Source organism: Pantherophis guttatus, chromosome 5 (genome assembly GCF_059756535.1).
Source record: "Pantherophis guttatus breed Tessera chromosome 5, ASM5975653v1, whole genome shotgun sequence".
Taxonomy (NCBI): Eukaryota; Metazoa; Chordata; class Lepidosauria; order Squamata; family Colubridae; genus Pantherophis; species Pantherophis guttatus.
The window spans coordinates 30,026,192-30,043,577 of record NC_142067.1 but is presented as its reverse complement, the minus strand read 5'-3'; the positions used below and the strand labels follow the sequence as shown (position 1 = coordinate 30,043,577).

General features: G+C 38.4%; 1 protein-coding gene across 2 annotated transcripts in view; it reads right to left on the bottom strand.

Moving 5' to 3' along the window:
* LSAMP (limbic system associated membrane protein) overlaps positions 1–17,386 on the bottom strand; it is a 609,585-nt gene that overhangs the window by 424,441 nt on the left and 167,758 nt on the right. The gene's annotated exons all lie outside the window — the stretch shown is intronic.

Genomic DNA, 17,386 nt, shown 5'->3' with positions numbered 1-17,386 from the left:
CCTTCCTTCCTTCCTTCCTTCCTTCCTTCCTTCCTTCCTTCCTTCCTTCCTTCCTTCCTTCCTTCCTTCCTTCCTTCCTTCCTTCCTTCCTTCCTTCCTTCCTTCTATAACTGATTTTTTACTGTGGGCACAGGCAGAGCTACAATATATGGACATTAATTTCATTTCATTAAGTAGCTGAGTTTGATTCAAAGGAAACTAATTTTATTTTGATAGTTATAACAGTTTTGGTAGGTACAGCATATTGTCAAAAATTAAAGTATGAATACAGGCAAGTAGATATATTACGTGGTGTGTGTGTGTGTGTGTGTGTGTGTGTGTGTGTAAACCTGGTATGTGTGTATGTGTGTGTGTATGTGTGTCTGGACCTTTTTAGTTAGGTTTCAGACAGGGATATTATACTGACAGAAATTATCACACTTATAGATGACCTTAAGTGGGAGCAAGATGAAGATGGCACATTCATCTCAGCCCTTGAAATTTCTGTGGCTTTTAAAATCATCAGTAATGGTAGGGATAGGGCTTAGACTTCTGCTTTGAGAAGTTGCCAGTGCTCTGTTCTCTCTTCATTCCTAATTAATATTTACATTATACCACTGAAACATAATCCATTGGCATGAGTTTAACTATCATCAATATGATGATGAAACACAGCTTTATAGCTCTACCTTGGGGCCAATCAAGTGATACCATCAAGGTTCTTTCCCAACATCTTGAGGTTATGGGGATCAGATGGAAACCCAAAGTATCAGCTCAAGCAGCACAAGACCAAAAGTCTGTAGATTTTAAGAAATTTCAAATATGGAGATTTCCCACCCTTAGTTTTAGATGAGGCTTTACTTCTCCAATGGAATTGATGCACAGCTGGGGTTTCTCTTGAACTCATAGGTCCTGTTTGAAGATCAGCAGCAGCTTTGGTCAAGAGGGTCTTTTATAACTCTTTGAGTTCATCTGTGTCAATTCCTTGATTGAAATGCCTATGATTACTCATACCTTGATCACTTCCACTTGGACTATTGCAAAATGCTGTACATGGGGCTGCCCTTGAAAACTGCCTGGAAGTATAACTGATCCAGAAGACAGCAGCACAGATAGTTATAAGAATACCATGGTATACTCATTTAATATTATGTCTACCAGCCATTCATAAACTTGGTTCTTCCTCTGAGCCCTGGTTTTGGATGTTAGGTGAGCTAATGCAGAAAATAGGTTATTTGAATATATTTGAAAGCTAGTTTTGACCTTTGTATTGTTTTATAAAGTCTGGTTGTAATTCTTTTAAGTTTATTGTTTACCCTGTTTTGCTAATAATTGTATGTTAGTCATCCCAAGTAATATTTTGTGAGTTGGTTGTTTAAAGAAATAAAATATTCTTCTCCCATGACTGTTTCCTTGAAATTGATATAGGGAGGCATATTGTCCCTAGTCCAGAAGTAAAATTAAGAATTTATCTAATCCCCCTTTAAACATTCAAGTTAGTAGTAAACACCATGGTTTGTGATAGTAAAATCTTTCAGTAAATTCTGTTACTGTTTTATACAGGTAGTCCTCGACTTATGACCACAATTGAGCTCAAAATTTCCAAGGCAGTTGTCATTTAACAACTTTTTTTTTTTTGCCACAAGTGTTAAGTGAAGTACTGCAGTCGTTAAATGAATCGTGTGGTTATTGGAATCTGGCTTTCCCATTGACTTTGCTTGTCAGAAGCCAATTGTGAAGGTTATAAATGGCCTAGAGGTGGAGCTCTTGCCTCACAATCAGGAGGTTTTGAGTTCGATCCTAGGTAGAGGCAGATGTAGGGTCTCCTGCTTGGGCAGGGGGTTTGACTCGATGACCTACAAGGTCCCTTCCAACTCTGTTAATCTGTTAAATGGTGATCACATGATTCTAGGGTTAGAGTTAAATACATGCCAGTTGCCAAATTTTCATCATGTGACCATGGAGAAATGCAATGGTCGTAAGTATAAAAAGCCTGTCATAAGTTACTTTTTTCAGTGCCATAAGTTTGAATATTCATTAAAATGAATGGTTGTAAATCAAGGACTGCCTATATAAATAATAAGATAAGAGAACTGCTCTAGCAGAATTTATATTCACTTTAATCAGGAATTCCAATAATATGGGCTGACACTGTACCTTTATCACCAATTCCTTTTTATCAAAACAGTGAATAATACAACCATTGTATGCTTTCACCGCACATCGACAATCCAGCTCAGCTCACACTTGGGTTCCTAATTGATCTGCAGAGGCACTTCAATGTTATTTCCAAAAAAATAATTTTTTTTTTTTTGCAAAATTCTTTAAAATACGTCCTTTTGGAATATTGTACTATCAAAATATAATTAACAGCAAATAAATAAACAAATTCATGCCATAAACGATAGCTGAATTGGATCAAAACTAATTTGATTAGCCAGGCAATGAAGGATGCTTTGGAATGACAGATCATCCTTTTGAAAGACTTAGCGTCCATTTTCTTTTAAATAACAAAAGCTATTATAATATAACTCAAATCACTTTAAATTGAGACAACCTACTGGAGTGGGAAGAAGGGTATTTTATGCTCTTTAGTTGAATTGAATTAAATTGAATTTGACTCTCCTGATGGTTGCATGTGGGAAGAAATGGAGCGACAAATATTTTTTATGGCAATTTAATATTTTATAGTGTGAGAAAAGAGAGTCCTCCTTGCATAATCAGGCACAGTGTTCTAACAATAAGGATATCTCCAAACTGGCGCAGATACTTGAATCAAAGAAAACAAGTTGCAGTCAAATATGTATTGATTACCGATTCTGGCATTTCTTCAGAATATCAGGTATGTTCTGCTGTCACTGAATAATGAAATGTCTTAATTTCTCTTCAAATGTCATTATTTATTGCCTGGTTATCAAGAGACATGATGCAAGCTGGAGAACATCATATCCAAAGTCACTAAGAATAGTAGGTTCAACCTTCAAGACCATCTGACTAGAACCAGCCTGAGTTTAACAGAAACTAAAAGGCTTGGGGAAGAAAAGGAGACTTAACATTACAGTGTTCCTACCATGGCTCAGTGGCTAAGACGCTGAGCTTGTCAATCGAAAGGTCGGCAGTTCAGCGGTTCGAATCCCTAGTGCTGCGTAATGGCGTGAGCTCCTGTTACTTGTCCAAGTTCCTGCCAACGTAGCAGTTCGAAAGCATGTAAAAAATGCAAGTAGAAAAATAGGGACCACCTTTGGTGGGAAGATAAATAGTGTCCTGTGCACCTTTGGTGTTTAGTCATGCTGGGCACATGACCACGGAAATGTCTTTGGACAGCGCTGGCTCTTCGGCTTTGAAATGGAGATGAGCACCGCCCCCTAGAGTTGGGAACGACTAGCACATATGTGCGAGGGGAATCTTTACTTTACCTTTACCATTCTGAAATCATGACTCTCACCTTGACATTTTTTTCAAAAAGTTTTAAGAACCATTCTATTTTGCCAAGCATTTGAATATCAGTAGTGTTCAAAGGCTGCCCTTTGGGTGTGTTATGTTTTAATGCAGATTTTCTTGTGAAGTCAAGTTTATTTTGTCTTTACCTTGTGATGTTATTTTACTATTTGCTATCCTTGTGATAAGGGGTGTGGTGGCTTAGTGGCTAAGACGCTGAGCTTGTCAATCGAAAGGTCGGCAGTTTAGCAGTTCGAATCCCATGTACCATGTAACGGGGTGAGCTCCAGTTACTTGTCCCAGATTCTGCCAACCTAGCAGTTTGAAAGCATGTAAAAATGCAAGTAGAAAAATAGGGACCACCTTTGGTGGGAAGGTAACAGCGTTCCGTGCGCCTTTGGCATTTAGTCATGCCAGCCACATGACCATGGACACGTCTTCGGGCAGAGCTGACTCTTCAGCTTTGAAATGGAGATGAGCACCGCCCCATAGAGTCAGGAACGACTAGCACATATATGTGAGGGGAACCCTTCCCTTTATCCTTGTGATACAGCATGTATACAAAGTTTCTAATAAACTTGGTATTCCCAGCACTAATTTTGCAGAGGTGCCACTGACAAATCTCTAACTATCTGCTGCTTTCAATTAGCAATTGAAGAATCTAGGACTTGTCTACCTGACACTGTTATCTGGGAACCTGATGGATTAACCTTGGGTTGGATCTATCCAGATCAATACCTTCCTTAACAGAGCTGGAAACATGGTGATCCATCTTACAGATGAATTCTAAACGCATGAGCATAGCCACTTGTCAGCTTATCATTAAATATCCCTTAGGGCTTTTTTTCATAAGCTGGAAAGTCAGCTCTTACTACACACACATACTCTTTATGTGTGCCTATGTGTTTATTATTGTAACTTGGGTTTTTATATTTTTTTCTTTCTTTATTGCTGGCAGGTTACATTATTTTAAGTTTAAATAAACAAACAGATACTGCACAGTACTAACAAGAGAACACTAATACTTAAATATTCTGGATCTAATTAAAAATCACATTAGATGGATTCTCTCTTGAACCTTTTTCTTCCTTTAACATGGAATATGATTTACTTGATGTATCACTTTCTTGAAGTATCAGCTGTTTAGCTTTATAGATGTGACAATTTTAATAAACAAAATTTGATTTGTTGGCCTGTACATTTGCAAGAGTTTGATGTGCCACTGGCTGTTTCAATCGATACTTATCTTGCTGCCCCTAACCTGTACCTTATTCCTGGATATGTTCAAGCTACAACGCCTAAAATTCCAAGTTGGTTCATAGCATTTAGCAGATCTGTAGTTGAATCCAAATGGCAATAGATGCCACCATATGACATGGTGTGTTATATTATGATATAGTTTAAAGCAAGTATCTCAAATTTATTGCAAAGAAAACTCTAAACTTGCAATGATTATTGATCAATGAATACCAAGAGTACCATTGGAAAGAAATTTAAAATAAGGAAATAGTATAATGAAAAAATGAATTCCCTAAGTCACAAACTCAAATCATTTCAGCATATAACATTATTTCTATTTTAATATTAAACATGATGCAGAAAATCCATGAGCCAACATTTTTATAGGGATAAACATTTTACACACCAAATTTTAGAGCATAAACATTGAATTGTTTTTCTAAACAGTTTAAGATCCATCTTTATTATCATTTCTGGGGAGAGGGCAGTTTCAAAGTTTGTCTCCAAGAAATGACTTAACATAGGTCTTATATATCATTGGACAATCAGTGACCCATTGGGTCATTCTTTCAGAGAATGTTCCTTACTTAAACAGAGAAACAGAATGACCATGGGTGGGCAAAAAAGCAGCGGGAGAAGGAACAACTTCTGACTTCCTATCAGCTTCCCCATTGAGTTTCCTTGCATTGGAAATCTCCCTTAAATAACCATTAAATATCCAGAAAATTCCTCTCAGTGCCCCCTGAAGATGTTCCTGTGACAGAAACAGAATGCTATACCACACACTGATCTACAGCCTTCTTCTCTGTGATGGTGCCTGCCTTATGACAACTGAGACTGGCTCGGTTGATCTTCTAGATGTCCCTCAAAATCTAATTATGCCATTAGATCAGTGGTGGGTTTCAAAAATTTTTACTACCGGTTCTGCGGGTGTGGCTTCGTGGGCATGGCAGCAGAAGGATACTGTAAAATCTCCATTCCCTCCCCACTCCAAGGGAAGGTTACTGCAAAATCCCCATTTCTTCCTGATCAGCTGGGACTTGGGAGGCAGAGAATAGATGGGGGTGGGACCAGTCAGGGGTGGTATTTACGGGTTCTCCGAAATACTCAAAATTTCCACTACCAGTTCTCCAGAACTGGTCAGAACCTACTGAAACCTACCTCTGCATTAGGCCTGTGGTCCCAAGGGATTTTGATGGCTCCGTTGTTGTTAATATCTGATGCCATCATTTAGCCTTCAATTGCCATTTTAATTTTTTCCTGAATATTTTTATATGATGACTGTTTTATTCTTTTATTGTATGCTGCCCAAAGTAACATTTTCATGTGATGGATGACCATATAAATTTGACTGATAAACAAACAAACAAACAAACAAACAAATAAATAAATATAGTATTGTATTTGTCAGGATTCTGTCTCTTCCTTCCCTCTCAAAAACTAACTTCCAAACTGTAATCTTTTTGAAAATCAAAATGGATTGTATGCACCTGGAAGCATTTCCTTGAGAAAAAACAATCCAGATGGCAACAGAATAAATGCATTCTATTCAATCTTGAAACCAAACATATGCAAACAGGCATCTAATGAGGAAAAAGAGAGAATAGTGATTTACTTGAGGTCTAACCATGGTAACAATGCCAATAAGGAAAACATAATTTCTAATCTAAGTACATATGTAATTTAAAAAATTACCCTGAGGGAGGACAGTGAATTTTCCTTTTATATTTCACTACTATTGTCCAAAGAATGAGAGAGTTTGATATTTATTCATCAGCGGACTGTATAGAAAATATGTCCAAAAGAAAGTAACATTCCATTGCTGGATACAAGAACCATATTTGTGTAGCTTCAGCTTAATAGAAGCTATGTAGCATATTTTCTTTAAGTGTGAACAAGAGAGATGTCATTGAGGAGTGTTGAGGGATTCGATTTTATAAAACATGACAGCCTTTTCTCCATCATTCTCACAGTTAATCACAGTTGTTTTAATGTATTCCACACAGGAGCTTTTTCTCTGTTGTTCTCAGAAAAGTCCCAAAGAAAAATAGCTGTCTTGTACAGGTCAGAAAAGAATTTATGTATCTACACATACATAGGCACTGTATGGCAATATTTCTATAAACTGGATCACATTCTTACTGTCAAGATATATAAAAATATTTTAATGGATTCTGGATAACATTGTTTAGCTCTGCTATTAACTGGAAAAAACCTTTTAATTATTTTAAGATACCTTAAATGAGATAAGGGAGGGAGAGACAAAAAGGGAGGGGGAGAGGGAGAGGGAGACGGAGGGGAAGAGGGAGACACAGTTTGGCACCAAGATTCTCCTTCCTTGAATCTGCACTAAGGATGTGTGGGCAATTAACACAAATATTTATTTTCTTCTTCTGTTATCAAGGATGAGATAGAATCAATAATCTAAATGCCCTCTACTAACAATGATTTTTTTTTTTTTACTTTATGGCAATCCAAAAAGATATCACCTCTAACCCTACCCCTGCCCTCCATCTGTCAGTTATATAGTTTTTCTGCCTATGGTCATAGGGAGGAAGCCAAATTATACAAATCACATTTCAACTATTCCTTCCAATCACAAACAGAATCATTCTAAGTAAGGCAGCATCACTAACAAAATAAGCAGTCATTTGTTAATGTATTTTTCAAACGGAGGAAAATTTGTATCAAACTGCATTGATTTGATTTATGCATTAGAATGAATCAAATCAATGGGTTGAGAAACAAAAAAAAAATATTATCATGAAAAAAGGTGATTATTCCTAGTCTATGCAAAGGTACTACTGCAGGGGCAGGTTTCAAAACCCATCACTACTGGTTCACTCGTGAGCGCTTGTGCGCATGTGACACTTCTGCGCATGCGCAGAAGCGTCCAGGCAGGTGGGCAGAGCCTCCCGCCGCCGCTGCTACTGGTTCACCTGATCCAGGGCGAACTGGTAGCAACCCACTACTGTACTACTGATGAAAGTTTATTACAGTTTGTTTGATGTCACTTTCTGCTGCAAGAAATGTTAGGACTAAATCTCTTTAAAATACATACAGAAAACTGATTTTTATCTAATTTTATTTGACATTTAAACTACACCCATTTAATTTAGAATGAATTCCATTGAATTTAAAGAAAGTTAAATAAATTACTTCAGAGGAGGCATAGACCTATGTTTGTGATGGGAAGATACAGCCTGCCTTAACTTTACTATAAGACTTCAACATGCGTTTTTCCATTATGGTCAAAAATTTTCATCCCTACTCAATGAAGAACATGACTTCCTACCATTTTCTCCACAGTTTGTAATCCAGTCCCAAAATATTGTAGATGCAGCCAGTACAAAAATAAGATCCATTTGCATTCAGTTGGTACACCTTGTCAGAAGACTGCTTTAAAGATGTGTGAGAGAATTTGCAGATTCGCTTAACACCCACTGTGAAAATGTCTAAAATCAGGTCTAATCACATTATAGCTCACTTAGCAACTGTAAACTTAGCAACTGAAATTTAGGTCCTAACTGTGATTCTAAATTGAGGACTCCCTGTGTTGCTGGTTTCATGAACAGACTACACCAGTATTGGTGAACCTTTTCAGCACTGAGTGCTGAAATGAGAGCGCGTGTGTGTGCGTGCTGGAAACTGGAAGAGCAGCTGCCCAGTGCGCATGCATGCACCGGGAAGACGATCTTCCGGTTTCCGGCACATACATGCGCACTGGCCACCTGGTCTTCAGGCTTCTGATGTGCATGCATGTGTGAATACCAGCTGGCTGGTGCACATGTTTGTGCCGGAAACTGGAAGATCATCTTCCCGGTGTGTGCATGTGGACTGGGCAGCTGCTCTTCCGGTTTCCAGCACTGCCGCGCATGTGAAGACCAGCTGGCCAGCGCATCGGAACCCAGAAGAGCAACGGCTGATGGCTCACGTGCTTGGAGTGATGGCTCTGTGTGCCACTTCCGGCACACGTACCATAGGTTCACCATCACGGGACTATACGTATTGCAATTCTTATGATCTTATTACATGTCTCATCACATTTCTTGTCTGTTATGAATCGCCTACTGAAACATTTACACTACGTCCTTGAAGAAGCATGATCAAACTTGAAGATCAAGAATAGTGCATATTCAATTAGTATCACAGAAAATATACCAAAAGTAAACCCAACAAAATCCTTAAACTCTGAAGCAGTTTTTAATGTGTAAGGAGAACTCCAGAGTGGAAGAGCATTATGCCTGCTCAAGTCTATTACAGATAGTTCTCGACTTATTTAAGCCCAGAATTATGGTCATGCCTGTTATTAACTGGTCATCATGTGACCACCCCAATGTTACACATTTTGCAGTGGGCCTTATGCAAATCCATGATAGTTAAGTGAACCCATTTTTACCAGAAATTGGAAGTAAACGCTGCTTTATAACACACACACAAAATGTCATAACTTGTGGTTATGTGACTGCCGGATACTGCAAAGAGCAATAAATCTGGGTGGTGGCTGAGTGTCCAAGATATGAACATGTGATCACAGGAAGGGCAATGGCCATCAGAATTTTGAATTCAAGTCGTAAGAAACTTTTTTTTTTTTTGGTTCATTGTAATTTCAGTCACTAAGTGACTAGCTGTAGCTCAAAGATTGCTTTTTATTAGGTTTCAATTAGTATACAGTATATATAATTGTATGTCTTTAGTTGAAAAAGCTAAATGGATCTGTGATATATAGCACAGAGACCCCTCTTCTAAGGAAGACATAGAGGTTAAAGAAATGAAAAATAGCACAGGAATTCCCTAGAACAAATGCTCTAAATTGTGTGTTTGCTATTTTGAGAGAGAAGCAAATGCAGCAGAATCTGGCAGTATCCTTCTCAAAGCTGTTACTCAGGCTCACATGTGCTTTTGGCAAACAGCTTGTTCTTGTAGAACTCTCAAGGACAATAATAAATAGAATGGAAGCAAAACCATCCCACACAGCTCTTTTTCGAGAGTGAACTGGTGTCCTTGAGAAATATCATCTTAGTACTGTTTGCTTTGAGGTATTTTTTTTTTTCCTGCATCATTATAGGACAGGTCAATTCCTTCCCTGATTCTTTACATAGAGGCAGTACTATCAAATATCTTCATCCCACAATAAAGGAAAATTAAGAGACAGTGGAAGAACACTCACACTCACTCACACCTTTTACAAATCAATCATGCCTTTTATGGAACAAGATGAAAAATGAACCATAGTAGGCTGTTGTGCTAGAAAAATCATATCATCATCATCATCATCACCATCACCATCACCATCACCATCACCATCACCATCATCATCACCATCACCATCACCATCACCATCACCACCATCATCATCATCATCATCATCATCATCATCATCATCATCATATCATCAAGCTGTCTAGTGTAGCTCTACATAAGCAGCAAATAAATTTAACAAAAAAAATAAATCTTCACCACCACCATTACCTTATTACAACCATCCATTTTTATTTGAACAAAGATATACATCTGAATTCTGTCCCATATTCTACCTTAAATAAGTAAAATTTAAACAGTAAAATTACTCTTAGTAGTAAAGAGAAAACATGAACAAATAATTAATGGCAAACTGGATCAGCAGTGGGTTTCACTTACCTTCGCTACTGGTTTGGAACTGTGAGAGCGCGCGTGCATCCTCACTTTGCTCGCATGTGGTGTTTCTTCGCATGCGCAGAACCTTCTGCGCATGTGCAGAGTGTCTGTGATGATGTCTGGGCGGCTAGGCGAAGCCTCCCGCTGCCCCCATTACCAGTTTGCCTGAATGGGGCAAACTGGTAGAAACCCACCACTGAACTGGATACTTCATCCCATAATTTAAAAAAAAATAATAATTGATAGAGCTTCTGTTAAATGATGGTCCTTTTTATTTTAGAATATAGAGTAAGTGAGGGTGAAAGAACCCACTTGCTTTTAATTTGTGAAAAGATGCATAGAACATAGCAGCAAATATCTGTTTTTCAAGAGCACTTTATCTTTTTCAAACATCTCTTTTAAAAAATCAATTGCAATGCTACATTAATGATCCTAAACAGTTCTGAGGAGTGTTGAGAGAAAAAGTATTTCTATGGATTTGATGCTGTGGCACTACTACAGAAAAGAATGGAAAATCTGTCAGTTTTAAGAAGCAAAATGTTAACAGTTGAATACTTAAAGGAGTTATTTTATATAAACCATATGAGTGAAAGATCTGTGAAATGGATAAATATTACAGACATAAAGTTGTAAATGGTACAAATTTCAATTTATTCCTTTAAAACCCTGTTAATAAATTCATGTTCAGTAGAGATTCTTAAACTTTTACCAGAGTTTGGATAGAAATGTCTAATTACTTAGAAGTGTGGCTTAGAATTGCATCAGCCTTCATTCGGTATCCTGTAAGTTTCTAATATATTTATTGGTAAATAAGATAAAAATATAATTGCCCAGAATAACATTGTCAGTTATATGAATTATTACTTTCCACCACCGCATCCTTCACTGGTCATAAACCAATTTTTTTCTTTCCCCTAATTATGCTTTTTTGGCTGCTACTCTCAAACAGCCTCCCTATTACAAGCTGCTGACAGATGTCATATTTAACAGAATGGAGCTCTGCTGTCAGCTTTATTAGTCAGCCAAGGAGAAAAAGCTTCATGGATTTGGTGGAACTCCACATACCTAGCTGAGAGCTAACATCAGTAGCCAGTTACTGAACAGGCAGCAGTAATATTGACATTTTCCAGTTAATCCTTGTTCTCAAGTCATACATGAAGTACATAAAGCGGTATATTAGTCTAAGTGCTATTGCTAAACCTCAACTACTCTTTCTGTGAAGTAATACTTTCTATTGTACTTTTTTAACTTGTCTCCTGTAAGTTTGAAGTTTATGCCCCATCATTCTTGTTTTTTGTTTAATATTGAAAATATCACCTTCTAGAACCTTATGTAGATCCTTATTATATCTAAAGCTTTCAATCATGTTCCCTCTTTCCCTTCTGTCCTCCAAGACGTACATATTCAATTCTCCTGATATGTTTTGTCCCTCAGATCTTGCACCATTTTTGTTGGACTCACTCAATCATATCTATATCATTTTTAAGTGAGATCTCCAGAAGTGGGCACAGTATTCCAAGTGGGATCTGACTAAAGCCCTATATCCAGGATGGCAAACCTATAGCCCTCTCTGTAGACATGCGCACCATCAACAGCTGCTCTTCCGGGTTCCATTGCATGCATGCATACCAGCCAGTTAGTCCGGCATGCATGCACACCAGCCAGGTACTCCCTTCTGGGTTCCAGTGTGTACATGTACGCCGGCCAGCTAGTCTTCACATGATGGCCAGCTGGCTGGTGGGAATGCATGCACCAGAGCCCGGAAGAGAGCAGCTGGCCAGTGCTCATGCATGCTGGACCAGCTGGCCGGCACACATGCACACGACAGAACCCGGAAGAGCAGCTGGCCGCCCCGCGCATGCACACTGTCCACCTGCTCTCTTCCGTATTCTGGAACTGTGTGCACGATCCAGTTTCGGCACGGTGCCGAAAAGGTTAGCCATCACTGCCCTATATAGTGAAATACATTAGGAATAATAAGAGAACCACAATAAAATTATTATGTATAAGGCAGAGTTTTTAATCGAGCTGCATTCCATCTTCTTGTTAATATTTTCCCAAACTTAATGTACCAAATATGATGGAGACATGATCCAATGTGAATCAATTTTTTAAAACACACACAGAAAAAAAACGTTTCTTAGAAAGAGAAGTTTGATGGGCAAGTCTGGGCGATATCATTTTAGACAAGTCCTAGATTATTTCAAAGTGTCAGGTTTGGGATTTGGTTTCACATCAGCAAATTCTACTTTCAGAACAGGTATTTTCAAGAGGTCAATTTCATCTCCCTGTAAGCATTTAATCCAGTTACATCATAAAGAGATTTGTCTTTGGATGAGCAAGCATGGATGAGTAAACACTTAAAGAGAAGCCATTTAGAAGAGTAACATTGAAGGCGTATCTTATCCTCAGGACTAAAATATATCCCTGATTTTTTTAAAAAAGATTGGTGGATACTGGCAAAAATTCTTTTCATTATGAGTTGGGCTAAAAGATGTACTGAACTGAGAACTGCTGTATGGCTTTGCATCTTTGTCACTTCGAATTATTAACTGAAGAAATAGCAACTAAGCAAGGATTTTAGTTATTGCAATACTATTTTAAGATGATTTCATCCAGCGTGCATTAATGTAAAAATTGGTACTTCATCTGCAATACCAATAGTCTGTAATTTAAAAAACAAAAACAAAGCAAACCGTACAATGTCAAATAAAGAAGGTACTGCTGCCTGAAGGAAGGATGTTTGTTCTTTTAAGCTGTGCTGAGTCAGCAGAGAAAATAATTACAGTTGCTAATAATCATTTCATTGGTACCTTTCCTCAAGAGAAGGGTAATAAGAAGGCAGCTTTAAATTAAAAGAAAAGCACTTTCCATTCTTTCTTTCATTTAGAGAAAACTTCAATAGAGAAAAGACCAAGTTTTCATTAACAGTGTGCAATAGATAAAAAGACGAATCTGCATCAATAAACATTTTTGTTCAGGATCAAGTTATATTATGAAGTGACGCCTAATTAAAAATGGTAAAGAATCTCTTGAATGAAATTCGGCTCCTGGTGACCATATGGACACATTCATGTCGCTTTCCTGACAACAAAATTGATTTTTCCCTGCCTCTTTCCCCTCCACTTCTTTTCTTTTCTTTTTTCTTTTTCTTTCTGTTCTAGTTCACATAATCCTGGCCAGGATTGAAGAGACTAATCAATCTACAATCAATACCACTTTTGCATATTCTTTGAATTCTACATATTAAGAAGCTTAACTCCTGCTCCAAAAGAAACGTCAACAAAGTTTTTTATAGTAATTGCCTTATGGGCTTTTTTATTCCTCCTGGTGGGTGGGGCGTCTTCGAATTTCTGCCAATTGGAGAAGCCACTTTTCTGCTCCCCTAGTGCCCATCCAGCTTATTTTTTTCTTATCTTGCCAAAAAACTACTGTGAGGTGAAGAATAAGAATGAGACCAGGTGCCAGGAGCCTCTTATGTTTAGGATTTCCCTACTGGTTGTTTAGAGGAACTCCTGCTTGATACAAGAAAGGGAGGATTAAAAGGACAGCTGCTGGGCACCATATCATGATTTAAAATTTATGATTACAGTGCAGAGAGTGAAGAAAGCAGCCACATGCAAAACGACAGAGTCCCTTGGGAGTTGGGCGGCATAGAAATGCCACAAAATAAATAATAATAAATAAATAATTATATTTCTGCAACCTAAATTCTATCTAGAAAAAAAATTAGATATCACAACTATCAATAATTAATGGGGTGAGGGGATTTGACTGGATTCTGGGGCTCAGCAGCTGTAGAAAGAGACATTGATATATTGGTTATATTGGTTATTTGTGAGCCACATAGAGCTTTTAACAGTTTTTTTTCTGTAGCAACTGAGCCCCAAGAGCCCCACCCAATTTCCCACAGCATCTAGTTCAGGGGTGTCAAACTCAGGGCCCGTGGGCCGGATGCGTCACATGCTGGCTCCTCCCGGTTTAGCGAAGAGGGGAAAAAGTCCCAATATGTCATGTGATGCTGCTGTGACGATGTGAGTTTGATACCCCTGATCTAGTTAGTCTGAAAGGAACAGCTTTATCCCAGCATTGCTAATAGCAGTAAGAAGCAATAAAATAGAGCCAATTTGTATGAAGGGAAGCAAGATTAAATTCTCCTTCCACCAAGCAGTGAGCCTAGGTAAAGATTGTTCTTGTCCCTTATTTGCATCAAGGAAATAGAGTTTTTGAATAGAACTGATGAGAGAGGAGATTAATATTTTACCCTTTTCTCCATAATCAACTGTCAATATGGAGCATGGTGATTGCAAATTGTGTATATCTGTTATGTGTAAAATGGGCTGTAGTAGGGACCAGATTTTTGAATAAAATGTAACAATAAATTTCACATACCTATAACAGTTAAAATAACAGATAGAGCTCAAATACAAATTCCTTGAAGTATGGGCAAGGAAGCTACCTAGAATATCTGCCTTTTATTAGTCAAATAATAAATGATTAAACTATTGCATTACTGTTCAGGAACACAATGGCAGGAATATATTTTTGTTTCAGAATTCAGGAGAGGGTAACATTTCAACAGAGCGCTTACAATAGGGCTCAGAGTATAATTGTCTCCATACATTATTATAACTATACAGATTATCTTATTTCTAAAATCTAGGTTCCCCACGGAAGTTGGAAGTTCTTTCTTAGTATTGGTGTCAGAGGAATGTGTCTCAAGCTAAATTTTAACATCAGAAAAAATAGCTCAGATATGGGTTGCCATCTTCATAATCCGTACCGAAAACATTTTATCGCAGTTCCTCTCTCTCTATTATAATAGAGATCTTGGGTTCTGCTTATCATACTTTTAATCCAAGACTAAAAATTGTCTTCCTTCTTAATGGCAATTGTATCCAGAAATTAATAGCCTTGCTTCTCAATAGCTATTTGGACAAATAACAGAAACTGCTGTGAAGCTCAATGTTAGTTCTATTTTTCCCCTTTAAAATATATTAATATTTATTCAGACACATCCATAGTTTACTTAATATGGCTATGAAGCCTCTATGTAGGAGATGACCAGGCTGAGCCCAAGAGAAGGGTCAAAACATCATCAGTCTCAAGTTCCTTCATGCCCTCAAGATATCGAAATCCAGCCCACCTTGAGGTCTGTTGACTCTTATTTACCACCAATCAGCTTTGACCATGAGTAGTTCAGATTCTTGTAGAAGCTTCAGCATGCAATAAACCTGTATTTGTTTGAACTGCTTCATCATCATTGGCATCCTTCAGTCTCAAGAGACTCTGGTATCGTGCTCTGGAAAGAGGTCCTAAAACAGCATCTAGTGTTGGCCAATTCGAGAGTGACAATCCCTTCCACACTGAGGGCAGATACATTCTGTCCTCTGCCCAGCCCCCAGATTTCGCTGGTTCCAGGACTGCCTCTTTGCCTCAGTCTGCTGAACAAGTGTCTCTTCGAATTGGAGAAGGCCATGCTGCATCTTTAGTCTCCAAGCTGAATGATCGGAGGTCAAGGTTTCCCAGTTGTCAATGTCCATTTCCAGGGCCTTTAGGCCCCTCTTGCAGATATCCTTATATCGCAGCTGTGGTCTACCTCTGAAGCACTTTCCCTGCACTGATTCTCCATACAGGAGATCTTTCAGAATTCAAACAATAAGCTATTCTCACAACATGCCCCAGCCAGCGTAGATGTCGCTGTTTTAATAGTGTATACATGCTAGAAATTCCAGCACATTCCAAGACTGCTATTTGGAACTTTGTCCTGCCAGGTGATGCCAAGAATTCATCAGAGACAGCGCATATGAAAGGTATTCAACTTTCTCTCCTGCTGTGCGTAGAGGGTCCAAGACTCACTGCAGTACAAGAGTGTGCTCAGGACAAAGGCTCTATAGACCTGGATCTTTGTATGTTCCATCAGCTTCTTATTGAGCCATACTGTCTTTGTAAGTCTGGAAAATGTGGTGGCTGCTTTACCAATACGTTTATTCAGCTCAGTATCTAAAGAGAGAGTGTCAGAGATAGCTGAGCCGAGGTAGACAAAGTCATGGATGACCTCTAGTTCTTGTGCAAAGATTGTAATACAGGGAGGTGAATCCATGTCCTGACCCATGACTTGTGTTTTTTTCAGGCTAATTGTTAATCCAAAGTCTTGGCAGGCCTTGCTAAAACTGTCCATAAGTTGTTGAAGGTCTTCAGCAGAGTGAGCAGTGATGGCAGCATCATCAGTGAAGAGGAAATCCTGTAAGCATTTCAGCTGGACTTTAGACTTTGCTCTCAATCTAGAATGATTAAAGAGTTTTCCATCTGATCTGGTCCAGAGGAAATACCCTCTGTTGCAGTTCCAAAAGCATGTTTCAGCGTGACAGCAAAAAAGATCCTGAATAAAGTTGGCGTGAGGACACAGCCCTGCTTCACTCCATTTCGAATATCAAAGGAATCTGAAGTTAAGCCATCAAAAACTACGGTGCCCTTCATTTTCTCATGAAAGGACCTGATGATGTTGAGGAGCTGATATGGACATCCAATCTTGGGGAGAATTTTATAAAGGCCCAATGAGTTTCATTAACATATGGACTTGGACTATTCAGAAACATTTGGTGGGGAGGGAGGAGAGAAAATTAGATGTCATGCCACTTCTGGAGAAAAATGTAGAAGTGATACCATTGCTTGAAAGGATTGATAAGATTGTTTTAAAAAGATATGTACTCTTACTACTTATGAGTGTCAAGCACAGGAAATCAGGAGTGTAAGCAGTTCAATAAAGAGTTAGAGTTAGGGTTAGGGTTAGAGTTAGGGTTAGGGTTAACTGTCCATATGTTGACTGACAGCCTATGAATATGTTTTTGTTGTCCTTTCCCCAGAAGTGCTCCTGATTGGAGCAAAATCTATGATTGACATTGAATGCACATTTTGGCCTACTACCATCCTCCCCAGAAATGCTTCTGTTTGATGCAAAACCATGATTGACAGATGCAAAACATGGTGAACTAATACTACATCTAGAAACAATTTTGATCAGTGGCCAGTAGGAACGTCAGTTAACTTGAAAGAGGGCCATATTTACACATGCCAGGAACTAATGATATAT